This window comes from Vulpes lagopus, chromosome 1 (genome assembly GCF_018345385.1).
Source record: "Vulpes lagopus strain Blue_001 chromosome 1, ASM1834538v1, whole genome shotgun sequence".
NCBI classification, from domain to species: domain Eukaryota; kingdom Metazoa; phylum Chordata; class Mammalia; order Carnivora; family Canidae; genus Vulpes; species Vulpes lagopus.
Window position 1 is genome coordinate 164,510,329 of NC_054824.1, and position 19,935 is coordinate 164,530,263.

General features: G+C 43.2%; 1 pseudogene; it reads left to right on the top strand.

Annotated features, from left to right (window-relative positions):
• Positions 1-3,796: 3,796 nt before the first annotated feature.
• On the top strand, positions 3,797-4,324 carry LOC121498788 (annotated as a pseudogene).
• The last annotated feature ends 15,611 nt before the right edge of the window (positions 4,325-19,935 follow it).

Consider the following 19,935-nt stretch of genomic DNA (forward strand, 5'->3'; position numbering starts at 1 on the left):
ACAGACCTGTGAACTGATGCACAAAACTGACAGGAACAGTCCAAAGAGAGGCCTTATCTAGCCGGGTAACTGCTGTTTTATTGCTCTTATTACTGACTTACTTTCACTTGGCCCACACATCAAACCGCAGGCTTCTGAATCAGGCCTCCCATCCTTATCTACCTGGTAGCCGAGAGGCAGGTGAAGGCAATAAACCAACAGGCCCAAAAGAAGCAGAATACTAATGCAGCTGATTGAACCTTCCAATCAAAGCCTAGAGCTTCATCAGAGAGACACTCCTTTTCTTTCCTACGAGCTCCACCCTCGGCAGGTCCCAGGCGCCCTGAGCCCTCTCCTCATGTCCTAAAATGGAGGCCTTGTGGAGAACAGGCCTTCGAGTAACACAGTTCCTCAATTCCGGCCTCCGCGGAGACAGCAGGCCTCATGCCCAGTTTCCTTTGCTTCAGAGCAAGGAAGGGTCTATGTGCGGCGCCTGGAGCCTTGGGCACAAAAATAGAATATTTGAGCGTTTGGATTTTCCTTTCCTGACAGTGGACACGCTCAGGAAGAGGCACTTCAACGAGATTGTTTTTTTCTCTGTGTTTTTCAAAAAACACATTCAATGGGAAGGAGCAAAGTTGTGGAGAGACTTGTCAGCCTTATCCTTTTTCTTCCCCAGACAGGGTCAGGTGAGTGAGGTGGACCTTCCCCCTTCACTGCCTTCTCTGCTGCCACCCGCTTCCTCTCCCGCCCCCCAGCTTCCAGACTCTTTGCACGGCCCCCCACTAAGTCCTATAAGCACCCCCTCACTTCGGTTGTTGGGCTCATAACTGAGACTTCCCACACAGTGATATGAAGAGACATATGATTCAAGCATCCCCATTCCAGAAATATTATTATAGTCTCAGGAAAAAAATAGGGGCCTGCTCAATGTCTGTCACCTGAAATAAACTCCCTGTTCCTTCCCTACTGCTCCTGCAGATGCTCAGTTCTAAAGATCAGTCCCGTTTATTTGGCCACCCTCGAGGCTCCTAACCCCAGCTAGTGGCTGAGGGAGAGGGAGGAGGGAAGGGGCCCTCTGAAGTTGGTCACCTCAGGGTATGTGGAGCACATGCCTGTCACGTGGATGTAAAATGTGCCGCTAACCTCTGCGGCTCCCTAGAGAATCCACAGTTTGTGTCTCTTTGCAGAGCTCAGAACAGCCTGTATGTTCTCCTCTCTCTGTTGTGTGCCTGGCGCTTCCCCAATGAGATATCTCCTGGAAAAGCTTTTCCGGTGAGGGGTGGGGAGCTTTTGTTCTCTGGGAAATGTGGTGCCGCTAATTAAGAGCATTGTCCCAGGATGGGGGAGGTTCTAGAGACTGCTTCCAACCGGGGGTGAGTGCTGCTCTGCTGTCTCTGACCACTGTTGGGATGTTCTTGATCTTTCTGCCCGGCGGCGGGGCTAACTGTTCTGAGGGGAGATTGTGACACAGCCCAATAAAATAAAAATAGATCTGTGAAGTGTGATCTCTCTCTTTTTTCTTAACGTTTTCTCTGTGGTAAATGGAGATTCTATTCCTAACTCATTTCAGAGAAGGACTCTCCAACAGTTTGGCTTTTGACCCCTACCCACCTCATAGGAGCTGGAGGTCACAGGACTAATGACATATTCTGTTTCACCCCCATTTCTCATGTAATAACACACAGGCCTGCAGCTAAAGTGAAATTTCTAGCAGCTATTTAAAAAAAAAAAAGTTTTAATTGAAATATAGTTAACTCCAGCAACTATTTTTGATTTAGCTGTTGGTTGTCAGCATAGAAGTAGTTCAACAACTCTGAGTTCTTGATTTGAAAACCGGGAGTAGCATATTTTATGGTATCCTACCCTGCACTGCAAAGTTCTTAAAATATCATATAAGCTCTGATTGTCCTCACAGTGGCAAATACAATTAGGATCAAACTCTGTGGAGGCAGCATTCTGCAATGTAGTTCACATTCCTGGTTTGCTCTCTCAGGATTTGAGAATCTTCATACATTAAGTGCTACAAATATTTATTAAGCATTTACTATGTACGAAGTAGTGTTTTGAGTGCTTGGGCTATACTAGGAAACCAACAGATTCCTGCCCTTGTGGGGCTTATTGATATTCTCCCTAGAGAAGGTAATAAACAAAATACAATAAATAGATTATGTGATATATTGAAAGGTGATAAGTGCTTTGGGAGAAAAAAACTGGATCAGAGTAAAGAGCACTGGGGAGAGTTGGGGTGAGGGGCTGTGATAGGGTGGCCACGGTAGTCAGAAGCTGGCCGTTGAGAAGGTGATTGTTGGACAACTCAGAGGAGGTGATAGAGTTAGCCCTGTGGATGTCTATTGAAGAGAGGAGAGCCAGTGCAAAGGACCTGAAGTGAGACCATGCCTAGAACAGCAGAGGCCACCGTGGCTAAAGTAGGACAGTATAGGAGGAGAGGTCAGACAAGAGGCAGGTTCTAGGTCCAAAGAGCCCCAAATGCCATGCTAAATTGATTTTGCCTTTTACTCTGAATGAAAGGAGGAGTAAACCACAGGAAGTTTTTGAGGCAAGGAATGAAATGTTAGGCTTAACATTTTAACGGAATCACCCTGGCTGCTATATAGGAATAAAAGACTATATCAGAGGGATGTCTGGGTGGCTCCGTGGTTGAGTGTCTGCCTTAGGCTCAGGGTGTGGTCCCAGAGTCCAGGGATCAAGTTCAGCATCAGGCTCCCCTGGAGGAGCCTGCTTCTCCCTCTTCTGTGTCTCTCATAAATAAATAAATAAAAATCTTTTTTTTAAAAAAAAAGACTATATTAGTGGGACCCCTGGATGGCTCAGTTAGTTGGTTAAACATCTGCCTTCGGCTCAGGTCACGATTCCCTGCTCCCCCCTGCACCCCCCCCCTGCCTGGGATAGAACCCGCTCCCTGCTCAGTGGGGAGTCTGCTTCTCCCTCTTCCTCTGACCCCACCCCCTTCATGTTCTCTCTCTCAAATAAATAAATAATCTTTTTTTTTAGAAAAAGACTATATTAGAGTATCAGCAAAAGTGATGAGCCCTAAGTATAGAAATATTTTTTTTCTCTGAATATATTTTGAAAGTAGAGACAACAAGATTTGCTGATAGATGGGACATGGGCTGATAGATGGGACATGAGAATAAAGGTTAAGTCAAGGATGACGCCAAGGCCTGTGGCCTAAGCAGCTGGCAGAAGGAACTAAGCATTACCTGAGAAAGGAAAGGCTTTACCAGGGTTACCGGGGGCCCATTTGATGTAAATAACATTTTCTGTGGTTCTCCTCCAAGCGTGCTCATCACAATCACATGGTGGCAACTTCGCCAATTATACTTGCCCCAAGCCCCAAAGATTCTACCTTAGTAGATTTGGAGGAGGTCCAAGAGTCTATATTTGATGTACACTTTGAGAATCACAGAATTGTAAAGTAGTATTTGGTGCCAGGACACCCGGGTGGCTCAATGGTTGGGTGCCTGCCTTCAGCCCAGGGCCTGATCCTGGAGACCCCGGAATCGAGTCCCGCGTCAGGCTCCCTGCATGGAGCCTGCTTCTCCCTCTGCCTGTGTCTCTACCTCTCTCTCCCTGTGTCTCTCATGAATGAATAAATAAAATCTTAAAAAATAATAATATTTGGTGCAGTTCTGCATTTAATTTGGAACTTCAGAATAAACAAGTAAAAGGGTTCATAGACCATTTTCTCATTGGCTGGGATGAACTAGGTACCACAGGTCGGTCCTTCCTTTTAAAATGTATTCAGGATGACTTCCTTTCGGCAGGAACCACCATCTTCCAGTAATTCGCCAAAATGACCAACACAAAGGGAAAGAGGAGAGGTACCCTGCTATATGTTCTCTAGGCCTTTTAGAAAACATGGAGTTGTTCCTTTGGCCACATACATGCGGATCTATAAGAAAGGTGATATTGTGGACATCAAGGGAATGGGCACTGTTCAAAAAGGAATGCCCCACAAATGTTACCATGGCAAAACTGGAAGAGTCTACAATGTTACTCAGCATGCTGTTGGCATTGTTGTAAACAAACAAGTTAAGGGCAAGATTCTTGCCAAGAGAATTAATGTTCGCATTGAGCATATTAAACACTCAAAGAGCCAAGATAGCTTCCTGAAGCATGTGAAGGAAAATGATCAGAAAAAGAAGGAAGCCAAAGAGAAAGGTACTTGGGTCCAACTGAAGCGCCAGCCTGCCCCACCCAGAGAAGCACACTTTGTGAGAACCAATGGAAAGGAGCCTGAACTGCTGGGACCCATTCCCTATGAATTCATGGCATGATAACTGTAAAGAAAATAAAAGACCTCAGGATTGTAAAAAAAAAATTTATATATATATATGTATTCAGGATGAACTACATAGAGTTTATGAAACAGTTCAAGCTTAAGCACAGAAAAATGATAAATGATATGGGATGAAGCTACCAGGTCCAGCTCCAATCTCTGTCACTAGAGAATTGGTTATGGGAGAGTCATGTCTTGAGTAGGTTCCTCTGTTGCTCTCCTCATGGGGGATATATAAACAGGAAGCCAAGCACCATCCATCCTGCAGTGACCATGAGGAGACACAGGAAGGTAAGCCTCCAGTGTGGCAAAAAAAAACTGGAAGGCAAAAAGTATCTCTGGGGAGGTTTAAGGGATGATTAATAAGGGGCATTTTAATTGCACTACTGGGCATCTACCCCAAAGATACAGTTGTAGTGAAACAATGGAACACCTGCACCCCAATGTTCATAGCGGCAACGTCCATAATAGCCAAAATGTGGAAGGAGCCACGATGTGTTTTGACAGATGAATGGATAAAGAAGATGTGACACACACACACACACACACACACACACACACACACACACAATGGACTATTACTCAGCCATCAGAAAGGACGAACACCTACCATTTGCTTCAACATGGATGGAACTGGTGGGTATTATGCTGAGTAAAATAAATCAATCAGGGAAGTCAATGGTCTCACTCATATGAGGAATATAACAAATAGTGAAAGGGACTATAAGGAAAAGGAGGGAAACTGAATGGGGAAAACTGGAAAGGAAGACAAATCATGAGAGATTCCTAACTCCGGGAAACAAACAGAGTTGCAGAAGGGGAGGAGGATGGGGGGATGAGGTGCCTGGGTGGTGGGCACTAAGGAGGCACATGATGAGATGCGCACTGGGTGTTCTACTATATGTTGGCAATTTGAATTTAAATAAAACATTTTTAAAAAAATAAAGGGGGCATTTTGATATCGTCCGTCCCCTCAGGCACTATCTATAAACACTAATGGCAAAGGTTACGGACCCCAGTTTCTAGATTTAAAACCTGGGGACTCAGGCGGCCAAGTTCACATGCTTACACTTAACTAACAATCCAATGATAAACTGGGCCTCCAAGCGACAAATCAAAGGCCAGCTTTGCGGGTTCCCAGGGCTGTCAGCCTTTCCTCGTCATAATCGGTTCCACCAAGAGTTGGAATCCCTCAGTGAAAGGAAAAGTTGCATAATGAAGCAGCATTCAACGGGGACCTTCTATTCAGCCTGACGCCCGGTGCTCCTGGGTCGTTTTCTCCAGCTCTTTATTTCTGTGCGGTGGGGGTGGGAACACTGGAGACCAAATGGCAGCTACTTACTCAATTTTGCTGCTCCCAGCGTGTCTGACTCACACCTGCTGACAGGAATGAGGCTCAGCGTCTTCATTCCCCGCGGAGCTGGAGGTGGATTTTCACTTGCCCTTGCCTTCCCCCAGGAAGACTGTCAGCTCGGTTCTGATTTCAAAACAAAAAAACAAAACCAAAAGGAAAGAAACAAAGCGACTCCACAAACCTTTATTACTCAGCAGGTCACTAGAGGCGGAGAGGGAGCAGCTCGGTTCTTAGTCTCACGTGGAGGAACCAGTGCTGGCAGTTGAAAGGCCACCTTTTGACTTGTAAAACAGCAGCTAAGTTGGCCACAGAGGCGCTTTCTTATGCAACGAGGAATGAGGGGGCTCCCCTTTCTGTATTCAACTTTCACACTGAAAATACTCTTTTCACTGGGGGGAATGTCCATTTGGTGACATTTATTGCGGAGGACTGCTCATCGTTGGGTGCAATTGAGCATTCATTTGACCTGAAAAGTAATGCTCAAGTCCGAGGAGAGTGAACAAATGAATGTAACTCGCTATTCTTAGCGCCAGGAGGCTGCGATTGCGGGTTGCTACTTTGTTTTCCCATCAGTGCAGATAGGCTGGTACTTAGGCTTAGCGGGCCCCCCTGCCCCAGACAGTCTGGAGGACTCCCAGCCGCTGCTAAGACGGCTGGCCCAGGAGTTAGGGCTGTGCGGGTCGGTCTTGCAGACAGCAGAGGTGCCCGTCACGTGCGGATGAAACTCCTAACCTGGTTTTCCATAGTATGTTGCTCTAGGACACTAAGACCATTTGGCGAAGGGGCACCGCCTGTGGGATCTGTTCAGATTTAGCCGATTCTAGAAACTAACTTTCTCTGGATCCAGGACTCAGGTAATTTCCCCACTGCATTGGAATATTTGACCTTGACTTGCACACTCCTTAAGTGGCTAGTGATTGTGCTTTTTTGCCTCTCTCCTAGAGTTGCTTTGGGATATTGAGAAGGGGGGCACAATTCAAGAGCAAATTGCTCTGATTAATCGTATATTTATAGTTCAGTCTATCAAGGTCATTTCCCTAGACGCTAGGCTTTCTTTATGAAGACAGAAATACTGTGTCAGTGTCTGTCTATCCCTAGGAGAGGCGGGAGGCCAATGAGGAAGGCAAGCAGTTATGAGTGGGATGAATATTTATTTATTTGCATGTATGTGTATATTTGGCCACACGTGTATCTGGTTCGGCTTTTTCTCACTCTGAAACTTCTCATAGGTCACCTCAGCTCCCCTCAGCTAGACTATGTTTTGGAGAAACAAACCTACCCCATTAAACAATTTTATTCTCTTTCTGTCTCACCCCTGACCGAACTAAGCATCTGGTGGCACTACTTTTTAAAAATTGACTTTTATGGGCACTTGGGTGGCTCAGTTAGTTAAGCGTCTGCCTTCAGCTCAGGTCATAATCTCAGGGTCCTGAAATCATGCCCCACCTTGGGCTCCCTGCTCAGTGGGGAGTCTGCTTCTCCCTCTCCCTCTCCCTCTCTCTCTCTCTGATCCGCCCCACCCACCCCAGCTAGTGCTCTCTCTCACTCCCTCAAATAAATAAAAAAATATTTAAATAAATAAAAATAAAAATCGACTTCAAAATCACACTAGCTTGTGATGCTTGAGAACTAAAGCCTACTTCTATGACTCTGAAAGGAAAGACACCCACAGAACACAGCTCTCTCCTTGAGGGAGATTACAGGTGTCTGTGACACTCTGAGAATGGAGGGCCTAGGAGACTTAACTTATTGGAAGACAAGTTAAAACAGTTACCTTCATGTTTCCTTGTTTTAATAGGCACATTTATGTAAAGAAGACATTACCTCAGAATCAGTCATGCCGCCTCCAGGAACCTTGAGGTGTCCTGTTCGATTCCAACATCCCTTCTCAAGGGAGTATAATTCCCTGAGTGCTTGGGTAGAAATAGAATGACCTCATTTCCAAAAAGCTCCAAGAGGCCAGCGACCATATCGGTGTACTTTTTATGCATAGTGCTTAGAGTAATGTATTTAATATTCACTTTGGGGTTAGCCTTAAGAATTTTGGTGACAAGTTTAGATACAAACATTTCCTTCATCTATTCACTTCATACATGTTTAGTAGCTCTATAGAACTAAATGATATTGTACCTGCCTTCAAAAGTAACAACAGCCTTCTTTTTGAATGCTTGCTGTGTGCCAGGCACCATTTGAAATATTTTAGTAACTTTTCTTATTCAGTCTTGTTTATAACAGTTCCATAAGATAGATCCTATTATGACCTCCAGGTCAGATGGCAAAACTGAGGCACAAGTTAGCCAGTTGTCTAACATCCTAAAACTAGGAGGTTGCAGAATCTAAGTTGGAATTCAGGCAGTCTTGCTCCAGAGCCTGAATTCTGAACCATTGTACTTGATTGCCATGGCCTCAAGTGCCTTGAGTCCAAAGAGAAAAAACAGACAATGTACTATGATTGAAAGAAGTGTAAGTATTTGATATATTGATCCAGGCTACTTAGGACCATGACATACATTTTTCAACCAAATTCCCAGCTTTGTTATGAGTCTAAAAACCATGCCTGGAAAGTACATCAGCGTAATCCACATTCGATAGAAACATGCAGGCATACAGGTTGTTGCAGGACAGATGTCCCAGGGGAGGAGTTATATTGAGACCAAGGACAGAGTTCTAACAGAGAATCCAGTATCAGTTCATCAAGGCCAGATACAAGACTGTGTGGGAGACATGGAAGCAAGAAGAGTTGGTGACAGATGGCCAGGTCACAAGAGGCCAGGCATGCCGTGCCAAGAAGTTAGGGTTTTATCTTGAAGGATTTGCACTTTAGAGAGATCACTCTGGCTGCAGGATGGAGAGTAGATTAGAGAAAGACAAGACTGGAGTCAGACAGTCAGATCCGGAGATTTTTGCAGTCATCCTGGTTAGAGGAGGCAGGGGCTTGGAAATGGAAATAAGTAAATGGATTCCAGAGATATTTAAAGGTGTAATTGTCAGACTTGATTGGAAATAGGACACAAGTAAGGGCGAAGAAGTTGAGAATGACACCCACATTTCTGCCTTAGGCAACTGGTTGGATGGTAGGACCATTCGCTGGCACAGGGAACCCAGCAGGAAGAACAGGTTGGGAGGGAAAACCAGGTGAGTTTGGAGCAGTTGAGTTTGAAGAGCATGAAGTGCCTATAGAATATCTAAGTGGAAATGTTTGGAAGACAGATTGACATGCTATTTAAATATGAAGCTCAGAAGGGAGATTCAGGACAGAATTATAAATCTGGGAGTCACAGGCAAAGAGATGGTAACTAAACCCAAGGGAAAGGATGGCGCCACCTAAGACAAGTGTGTATATTGAGAAAGATAGAGGCCCTAGGGCAGAATCCCAAGGAAAAAGGACAGCCAGTGGAAGAGGAGCTTAAAAAGAAGAAAGTACAGCAAAATAGGTAAAAAGAAAATCTGGGGGGCGGGGGGGGGAATCCCCGGGTGGCTCAGCAGTTTAGCGCCTGCCTTCTGCCCAGGGCATGATCCTGGAGTCCCGGGATCCAGTCCCACATCGGCCTCCCTGCATGGAACCTGCTTCTCCCTCTGCCTGTCTCTGCTTCTCTCTCTCTCTGTATCTCTCATGAATAAACAAACAAACAAAAAAAATCTTTTAAAAACAAAGAAAAGCCAGCTGAACAAAGGGAACAGTTCAAGAGATAGTGAACAATAGTGCTAAACATTAAGAAGTGAGAAAATGAATGGAGTAAGCAGCGTCCCTAGGATTTTGCAGTTAGGAGGTCACTGGCGTCCTTGGCATCTTCACTGAGAGAAGTATTGATGGCATAAACTGAGATGTGGTGGGGTGAGGAGCGGGAGGTAACAAAATCATTAGACCAAGTGTATATAATTCCTTAAGACCTGTGGCTGAGAAGGGGAAGAGAGAGAAGGGGCAGGGGTTCTTTTGTTTTTATTCATTACACAGAGACTTGAGCATTTCAATATTGATGAATGGATTTAGTAGATTTTCCTCACCATAGGTGAGGAAAAGGCAGACAATGAAGCAATAGTGCAAGATTTTTGAGAAAGTGGGAGGGTTTGGACTGCAAACCCCAGCTTCTACCCAGGAGGATGGGATAAGCTTGGTGAGGGGTCAGGGCTTAGAAATGGGTGGGAAGTTGAGTTGGTTATCATTGGGTAGCTTGTATTTTCCCCATCAGCAGATCTTGAGTCATTTGTTAGGAGTAAAGGAGAAGTGACATGTGTGGGTGGGAGGGATGGTGGCAGATTTGTGGAGAGCAGAGTCCATGTGAGAGAGCTGCTTTGGAGAATGGAAGAGAACATGTCACAAGGGTCCCAGCTGGGTCGGGAGTAAAGTCGGAGGGCCTCTCTGATTGTGATGTCACTTTTAGCCCGATTTTCTGCTTTGAAGGAGACCAAGGAGCTTGCCTGGGAAATATATTATCCTACTCTGCAATTAAGTTTGAAGCATGGGTAGACATGTCAGCTACTTGACTAGTCTTGGAACAAATAAATATTTCTTAGAATTACTATTCATTAATTGTTCATTAATGATTCACTTTAAGTGTTGTGTTTATAGTGGATATGCAGATTCCACAAATTTCATCTTTTCATTAGATTTTAACATCGTAACATTGGAATAACTGATATAAAGAGTTGATATTGCCTGATAGTTAAGAGCACAGGCTGGAGAGTCCATGAAACTTGGGGTTCCTGATTAGGCTACCTGCCAGCCATGTGCCCTAAAGCAAGACTATCTCTTGTGTGTAAAATGAGGATGAGGGCAGCCCCTGTGGCTCGGCAGTTTAGGGCAGCCTTCAGCCCAGGGCATGATCCTGGAGACCCAGGATTCAGTCCCACCTCAGGCTCCCTGCATGGGGCCTGCTTCTCCCTCTGCCTGTGCCTCTGCCTCTCTCTCTCTCTCTCTCTCTCTCTCATGAATAAATAAATAAAATCTTTAAAAAATATTTTTAAAAATAAAAAATAAAATAAAATGAGGATGATAAGAAAACTTATCTCTTAGAGTTGTTAGAGGAGATAATGTATTTGGTGGGATAATATATTGATATATTAACTTTTAGGTTAATTGATATATTAACCTAAAAAGGAGGAGGTCTGTATATATATATATATTTTTTTTTGTCCAATAAATATTTTTATTACAGACTGAATGGTTTGAGTGACTCAGATCTGTGGGGCTTCTGTGGAGTCCAAAAGAGGTGAGAGGGCACTGGGGGGGGGGGGGGGGGGCCGGGGAATCTCATTCCCTGCAACCTCCTTCACCTTTCCGTGTTGAAAACTTGGGGAAACCGGGTTCTAACAGCTGGGTGACAGGGTCAGTGGGCTGCAGAGATACCCAAGGCAGCCTTTAGGATGGTGCAAGGGGAACTGGTTCCTGACTGCAGTCTCCTGGTCAGCGGCGAACCCATGACCTTGAGACAGAAATACACATTTTGAAGAGTCACCCTCCAGTTGTCAGCTCCCAAGGAACCAGAGAACTGACTCTTCGTGGTTGTAAGGCACTTGATGAAGGAGGAAGGAGGCAGGGAACTGTTCCTTGCGATCTAATCCATGAAGTAGAGTTGGGAACAGGAGAGTGAGGAGGACCAGAGAGGAAAAAGAAGAGAAAGGGTGTTTTCCTAGTTTGAAAACCTCTAAATCAGGCAGCCCGGGTGACGCAGTGGTTTAGCACCGCCTGCAGCCCAGGGTGTGATCCTGGAGACCCAGGATGGAGTCCCACATCAGGCTTCCTGCATGGAGCCTGCTTATTCCTCTGCCTGTGTCTCTGCCTCTCTTTCTCTCTCTCTGAATAAATAAATCTTTAAAAAAAGAAAATCCCTAAACCGTTTAATAAGATTATTCCAGGCAGGGATCCTGGGAAGCTCAGTTGGTTAAGCATCTGCCTTTGGTTCAGGGTGTCATCCTGGGGTCCTGGGATCAAGCCCAATATCAGGCTTCCTGCTCAATGGGGAGTCTGCTTTTCCCTCTCCCTCTGCCCTTCTCCCCACTCATGCTCTCTCATTCACATATTTTCTCTTTCTCTGATAAATAAATAAAATCTTAAAAAAAAATTATTCCACGCAATACTTCTGAAGCCAATAAATAGCAAGAGAGATTGTCTCTGGGCAAGTGATTTTTTTTCCCAAGGAGTAGAAAAGATTCCCTCTTTCCTGGAAGTAAGGAAAAGGAGCTGAGAGAGAAGGATGTGAAGGGTGAAGATTGTCACTGAAGAGAAGTCTAGACTTATTAGAACCAATCCTGTAGGACTGAGGGCTAACTCAGCAAAGAGGACAGTCTACTAGTTATCTATGCTCTGTAACAATTTGCCCCCCCAAATTTGCAATCAGATGAAGCAAACAGTTATTATTTCATAGTTTCTGAGTGCCAGAAACCTGGAGGGGCTTAGCTGAGTGATTTTAGCTCAGAGTCTCTCATGAGATTGCAGTTGGCTCACTGCCATCATCTGAAGACTTGAACGGAGCTAGAGAATCTACTTCCAAGTTCACTTACATGGGTGTTAGCAGGAAACCTGTTTCTCAGCATGTGTACCTCTCCATGTGCTCACGACATGGCAGCTGGCTTTCCCCAAAGTAAGGAATCTGAAAGAGAAGAGGAGAGAAATCAAAACAGAAGCCACGGGGTCTTTTATTACTTAATCTTGGATGTATAATATCATCACTTCTTCCCTATTCTTCCACAGTATTATGTTCCTGGTACAACGTGGGAGGGGACTGTATAAGAACATGACTCCTAGATGAGGATCACTGGGGATTATTTTGGAGTCTGACTATCAGAGACACAGTGAGCATTTTGCTGAAGCAGCCAGACATGAGTGGGAGCAGACCATCTAACCTTCCCGGAATTTTGTTCCTCATCTATGATTCTGTCAGTTCAACTTCCCCTTGGCATCATTTGAGTACTTCTCTTTAACATCAGACTTCCCATAACACAGGGCTTTCCATTAGAAGTGATGGCCACGGGACACCTGGGTGGCTCAGTGGTTGAGCGTCTGCCTTTGGCTCAGGACGTGATCCCAGAGTCCTGGGATCAAGGCCCATATCGGGCTCCTTGCATGGCTCCTGCTTCCCCTGTCTCTGCCTCTCTCTGTGTCTCTCATGAATAAATAAATAAAATCTTTAAAAAAAAAAAAAAAAGAAGTGATGGCCACGATGCTCTGTGATTTCACTTGTTCCTGCTTTCCCTGTCTACATGACCCCCACTTTGCAATGAGCCCCAAGAAGGAATTATCCATGAGCAGGTGTACTCAAGAAACTCCCTTCTTCTCTGGGACTGTAGTTAAACATACTTGAACTTGGGGGCATCTGGGTAGCACAGTTGGTTGAGCATCCAATTCTTGGTTTCGGCTTGGGTTGTGGTCTCAGTGTCATGGGATTAATCCCCAGTGGGGGCTTCGTGTTCAGCACAAAGTGTGCTTGGGACTCCCCCTTCCTCTCCCTCCGCCCTTCTCATTCATGCTCTCTCTCTCAAATAAATAAATAAATCTTAAGAAAAAAAAAACACACTCTAACTTCATAATGATAGCTAATTTTAAAAGGTGTGTATTTGTCAGACCCCCATGAAGTGACTCACTTACCTTTCAGATGAGGAGATTAGGGTCTAGAGAAGTTAAATGACTTGGTGAAGGTAATAACAATCGGTGGTAAAACCAAGATTTGAAACCTATCAACCTGGTTCTAAATTCATGATCTCATCCTCTATTCTATGTATTCAGCATAGAGCCCAGCATTAGTAAGTGTTCCATAAATGTTGGTCAGTATTATTACTTTTTCTCAGGGGAAGAAAAGATATCTTCTCAATTCAAGAACCTGAAGGATTGGAACACTTGGGTGGCTCAGCGGTTGAGCATCTGCCTTTGGCTCAGGGCATAATCCCAGAGTCCTAGGATAGAGTCCCACATCCGGCTTCCTGCATGGAGCCTGCTTCTCCCTCTGCTTGTGTCTCTACCTGCCTCTCTCTGTGTTTCTCATGAATAAATAAATAAAATCTTAAAAAAAAAAAAAAAAAAAGAACCTGAAGAATTGGTGCAGTCCTTTTAAAAGGTAAAGGTTATGTTTTTGTTACGTTTTTTGTTCCTCTCATTGGCAACCCAACAAAGGGTATAAAAAGTTGTATTTATCAAGTAGCCATTTTGATCCCTGTGCCCATTGAAATTGCTCAGTGGTGGCTCTAATGTGGCTATAATTCCCATTTGTTTTACCTTCTGTTTATATGGCTTTAATAATCCCAAGTCATTCTTTCTCCTTTTTTTTTTTTTCCAAGTCATTCTTTCAAGCATTAGTATCAAGAGCTGCCAATTCTCTTGCCTTAACTGTAGCCAGTACCGCTGCCTTCCTTGAGGGGTCTGAAATGAGTAGGGTGTCTTCTGGGTTTGAAGTTGGCCTCCACACCAAATCTGAGCTGTGTGACCTTGGGCAAGGTACTTTGCCTTGCTGAGCTGCTGTTTCCTCTTTGGAAAATGGGACTGTTGGGAGAATTCAATGAGATAAGATATGTGAAACACTTAGCACAGTGCTTATCACAGAGGAGACTATCTTAGTTAAATGCCATTCTCTCTTTCTTTCTCCCAGTAGGGTTTAATTTCTCTAGTCATTGTGGTCCCAAATCATTTTGATTATGCCAGCTTATGGCATCTAAAATTTATCAGATGATATTTAAAAGCATAAGAGTGCCTAGAGATACCTCTATTTGTTTTTTGTCTTGTTTATACTCAAACCTGATCTCTCCCAATATATTCCCTGAGAGCAGAGGCTATTTCTTATTCATATTTATATTTCTGTCCCCTGTTGTGCCTAGTAAAATGGCTGGCACATGGTAATATTTAATACATACCTGCTGACCTAAATTGAAATCAGAGTGTTTGGAAGGGCTTGGAACTAAAACAAAATAGGAAATGCTTGAAATGAAAGGTGGGTCGTGGGAGAGAGGAATCTGTATTTCCAGAAACATTTCGTGTGCTCTGTATAGATTTTCATATTATATATCATGCAGTATCCTCCATGTACATCTTCAAATCAATTAAATAACATCTTAAGTCTTTAAAGGGAGAATGGTGGCAGAAATAGAGATTCATCTTTGGAAAATATTTAATATTTTATTTCACAAGCCGAAATGATGTGAACACCTAGTACTGGAGAAATTATAGCATTAATCATATTAATGATTTAACTGGTTTCCCAGAGTAAGTATTTCAGTTCTATTATTGCTTAAGGAGAATTCTTAGAGAGAAAAATGTGCCTAGAGGAAGTCAATTTATATTCTCCATTCAACTAAAAGGACGCTTGATAATAGATACCAGATTATATGAATGGGACAAGGAGCCCAAGGCATCTTACTTTCTCTTCTCCATTGTCTAGTTATACCTGAATAACAAAATATCAGCCTTGGATCAACCCAACAATCTGATTCTTCTGTGCCCACATCTGTCACTTGGCAGCCTGGGGTTGCTGCCTCCTGTTTGGGTATGCAAGGTCCTGGTTCTTTTTAACCCCCACCCCACCCTACCCCCCGACACCCCTCCTCTCCGGCTTATTGTTAATATCCTTCCTTCAATGATGTGTCCTGTCCAAGGAATGCCCGATTAAAATTATTTAGCTTTCCTAGGTATCTCCCATGTATATAGGACATATACATGTTATTTTTTTAATTTATTTTTTAAATTTTATTTATTCATGAGAGACACACACACACACACAGAGAGAGAGAGAGAGAGAGATATTGAGGCAGAGACACAGGCAGAGGGAGAAGCAGACTCCATGCAGGGAGCCCGATGTGGGACTCGATCCTGGAACCCCAGGATCACGCCCTGGGCTGAAGGTGGCACTAAACCACTGAGCCACCTGGGCTGCCCCATATACATGTTATTAAATTTGTTTGGTTTTCTCCTGTTTCAGAAAGAAAGAAAAGAAAGAAAAGAGAAAAGAGAAAAGAAAAGAAAAGAAAAGAAAAGAAAGAAAAGAAAGGAAAGAAAAGAAAAGAAAAGAAAAGAAAAGAAAAGAAAAGAAAAGAAAAGAAAAGAAAAGAAAAGAAAAGAAAAGAAAAGAAAAGAAAAGAAAAGAAAAGAAAAGAAAAGAAAAAAAGAAAAAGCCTGGTCACGACAGAGCTCTTGCAACCTTTTGGGACAGGCTGAGGTGCTCTCCACACCTTCCAGTATTGTACAGAAACGCTGACTTTTTAGAAGGGCTGAATCAGGAGAGTGCAAAAACAAAATGATTTTTCTCTTTCTTCAGGTTATATTATTGAGTTGGGTCCACTGTCCCAGCCTTCTCCCTCCTTCATAGCAATTTTCTTCCTCCCAAGATTCCTACTGTCCATCTCTGCAGTCTGGTCTCTACAGTGGTGGGAGGGAGTGAGACAGAGCTCAGGGAGTGGGGGAAGAGATCAGTCAATGCACATTACTCAGTAATAATGTTTTCTGAGTGAAAAGTTTATTGGTTTGTTTTTAGGCACAGTCAAAATGTTCCCATATCAAAACAGCCACTTCAAGGCAGCCACATCAAGATGTTCCTGGCATCAAAATGACTGTGTCAAAGCTGTGTGTCAGCAAATTGACTATAACAAAACAGCCTGTATCAAAATGGCTGTATCCTACATTGGCACAGGACTTGCCATCAAAGGAACGCTTTCTAGAATGTCAGTGCTGTTTATAGTAGGATAAGATGAAAAGTTGTTTCTTTCCATCGATGCTCCCACTTTCAGTTGGGAGCCGGACTTCACCACATGGAACTGGAAGACAAAGAGGCACCACTCTTTATTCCTAGTGACCAGTGCCTTCTGTGAAAAAGCAGTAGGCACAAATCCCCAAAGATGATCCTGCTTTCATCATGGAAATTGTGAAACTTCCATACTAATTTTATAATCATGCTTTTACACTTTGTTCTCATCACAAAAATCTTTTTGGAATTATCTACTAAGAATTAGCCAAAAAATGTATGCCAGTGTGAAATGAAGGCAGACTGGAGCCACTTGTTCACCGTCTATCATGACTGTGTTCAATCACAAGCCAGGAAGACCCATACCACATGCAAATGCCTGGAACTGCTGTTCCTTCTGACCCCCAATTAGGTTACAAAACCTTACCTGGAACATTTGTTATTGTTTTAAGATTTGTTTTTAAGGTCTTATTTCTTTCTTTCTTTCTTTCTTTCTTTATTTATTTATTTATTTATTTGAGAGAGAGAGACAGAGCAAGAGCTGGTGGGGGCAGAGGGAGAGGGAAAAGCAGACTCCCTGCTGAGCAGGGAGCCTGACATGGCACTCCATCACAGAACCCTGAGTTCATGACCTGAGCCGAAGGCAGATGCCCAACCAGCTGAGCCACCCAGATGCTCCAAGATTTTACTTTATTTTACTTTATTTTATTAAGATTTTATTCCTTCATTCATGATAGACATAGAGAGAGAAAGAGAGGCAGAGACACAGGCAGAGGGAGAAGTAGGCTCCATGCCGGGAGCCTGAGGTGGGACTCAATCCTGGGACTCCAGGATCATGCCCTGGGCCAAAGGCAGCCGCCAACCAGGCAGAGCCACCCAGGGATCCCCAAGATTGAATTTTTTTTTAATTTTTATTTATTTATGATAGTCACAGAGAGAGAGAGAGAGAGAGAGAGAGAGAGAGAGAGAGAGAGAGGCAGAGACACAGGCAGAGGGAGAAGCAGGCCCCATGCACTGGGAGCCTGACGTGGGATTCGATCCCGGGTCTCCAGGATCGTGCCCTGGGCCAAAGGCAGGTGCTAAACCGCTGAGCCACCCAGGGATCCCCCCAAGATTTAATTTTTTAAATCATATCTGTACCCAACGTGGGGCTCAAACTCACAACCCCAAGATCGAGTCACATGCCATACCAACTGAGCCAGCCAGGCACCCCCTGGAAGGTTTGATATTAGAAGCTTTCTTGACCTATCTCTTTAGACTCAGAAAGTTTTTGGATTGGGTGGAATCTTGCACGGGATTTGTTATATAGACTGAGCATGGCTCTGTCCCTAACTTAACCATCTCACCTCTTCCTTGACTTTTGAGGTATCATACTCTCTTGGCTTTATCTTGCCTCACTGACTGATCCTTCCCAGTCTTTTTCTGTCTTCATTTCCCTATCTGACCTCTAAATGTTGGAGTGCCTCAGTGCTCAGTCCTGGGCTCTCTTCTCTAAGAATAACTTTCTCCCTAGGAGAGCTCATTCAGTTCTGTGACTTTAAATAGCATCTGTGTGCTGATTGCTCCAAATATATATTTCCAACCCTAACCTTTCCCAAGATTCCAGATTCATATATCCAATATCCTTATTTGAAAGTCTATGAGAAAAAAAAAAAAAACAGTATGAGGTATCTCAATTTATAGGTCCAAAATGGAACACTAGATTTCCCTACCCAAGTCTGCTCTTCTTCTAGTCTTTTCCATCTTGGTGTCAAATGAACTACATAGCTGCCTGAGCCACAAACACAGAAGTTATCCCTGATTCCTTTTCTCACCACATATATATATAAAACCTATCAGCAAATACTATTAAAAAGATCGACCTCAATTTATGATGGTTCGACTTAAGGTTTTTCAACTTTACAATGGTGTGAAAGTGGCACGGATTCAGTAGGATCCATACTTTGAACTTTGAATTTTGATCTTTCCTAGGTTAGTGATATGTGGTATTAAACTCTCTCATGATGTTGGGCAGCAGCAGTGAGCTACAGCTCCCAGTCAGCCATGGGATCATGAGGGTCAACAACTAGTACACTTACAACCATTCTGTACCCATACGTCTATTCTGTTTTTCACTTTTAGTACAGTATTCAATAAATGACATAAGATAGTCAACACTTTATTATAAGCTAGACTTTGTGTTAAATGTTTTGCCCTATAGTTGGACAATGTAAGTGTTCTGAGCACACTTATGATAGCCTAGGCTAAGCTATGTTGTTTGGTGAGCTAGGTGTATCAAATGCATTTTCTACTTATGATATTTTCAACTTATAGGTTTACTGGAATGTAACCCTATTGCAAGTAGAGGTAAGTCTATAATTCCACGTCCAAAGCATATCTGGACTATATTGCCTTCCTTTGCCCTCCACTGTCACAATCCTAATCTAAGCCACCATCGTCTCTTACCAGGACTATTGCAATGGCCTCTTAGCTATTCCCTCTCTTCCTTTTCTGGCTCCTTCTCATCTCTTAGGTCTCAGATAACACGTCAAAGTTCACAGAGGACTTCCCAAACAATCCTATTGGGAGTACCTTTCTTTCCCCTGTTCTCCATCAACTCACCATGATGACTTTCTTCGTAGAACTTATAACAATGTATAATTATCTGTTTCCTTCCTATTGACCATGTCCCCTGCTAGAGTATAAGCTCCATGGGAGCAGGGAGTTGAACTTTTTCTTCTCCACTCTGTTTCCAGGGTTTATCACAGTGCCTGACCCACAGTAGGCTCTTGACAAATATTTAGTGGAAAGAATGAGTTCAAGTCTTTTTAAAAGAGAAAATTTCATTGGGGTTCCAGAAATTTAGGAACCATCAATATTTACTGTTGCTCAAAAATATCTCATTCAGAATGAATACATATACATGTATCAAATATGAGGAATGTTGTTTTAAAGGCATTAAGTTAAGACTATTTTAAGGTCTAGTTACAAAATAATTATGTAAAGATTACTGCTTGGTTTGTCTCAACCTGAACACCAGGATGGTGACTATCTGTGTTTGTTGGTACCACCTGGTTCAGTTACTGATCATTAGCAGTAGCTAAAAGTGTTCTTTTCATAAGTTTTATAAAAAATTTAGTTGAGAAGAAATAATCACATGGATTAGAATGAACAATATTGAATGTTTAGTTACTTGACACAAAAATGACACAAAAACATTTGTACACTATACATAGAAATGTAGTTGAGAAATTAGAAAATATTATTTTACAAACTGGCCCAAGAGTTTTCTTTAGATAAGTAAGGAATTGTCCTGGTTTAGAATAATATCTTAAGAGATGCCTAAGGCATGAATGTAGAGGCTCTGTATGGGTTGGAAAGAAACGGCAAAAAGATCACAAAATCATTCCACATAAAAAATTGGGAGATACAAGAGGAAAAGAGAAAAAGTAAATGAGGAGGAAGAATGGGAAAGATTGAGCAAAGTGTCGGGGGCTTAACTTTGGGTTGGTGGAAATAAAGGAAGGAAATCGTTTTCAATTTTAAACTGGCTACTGAAGAGTGTTATGTCCTTGCCAAGTAGCTCCCCTATATGGTGCACATTATCTTTGAATCTCCAGGAAGAGTCTGCTACACACAGCTGCCTCTCATGAATTTAA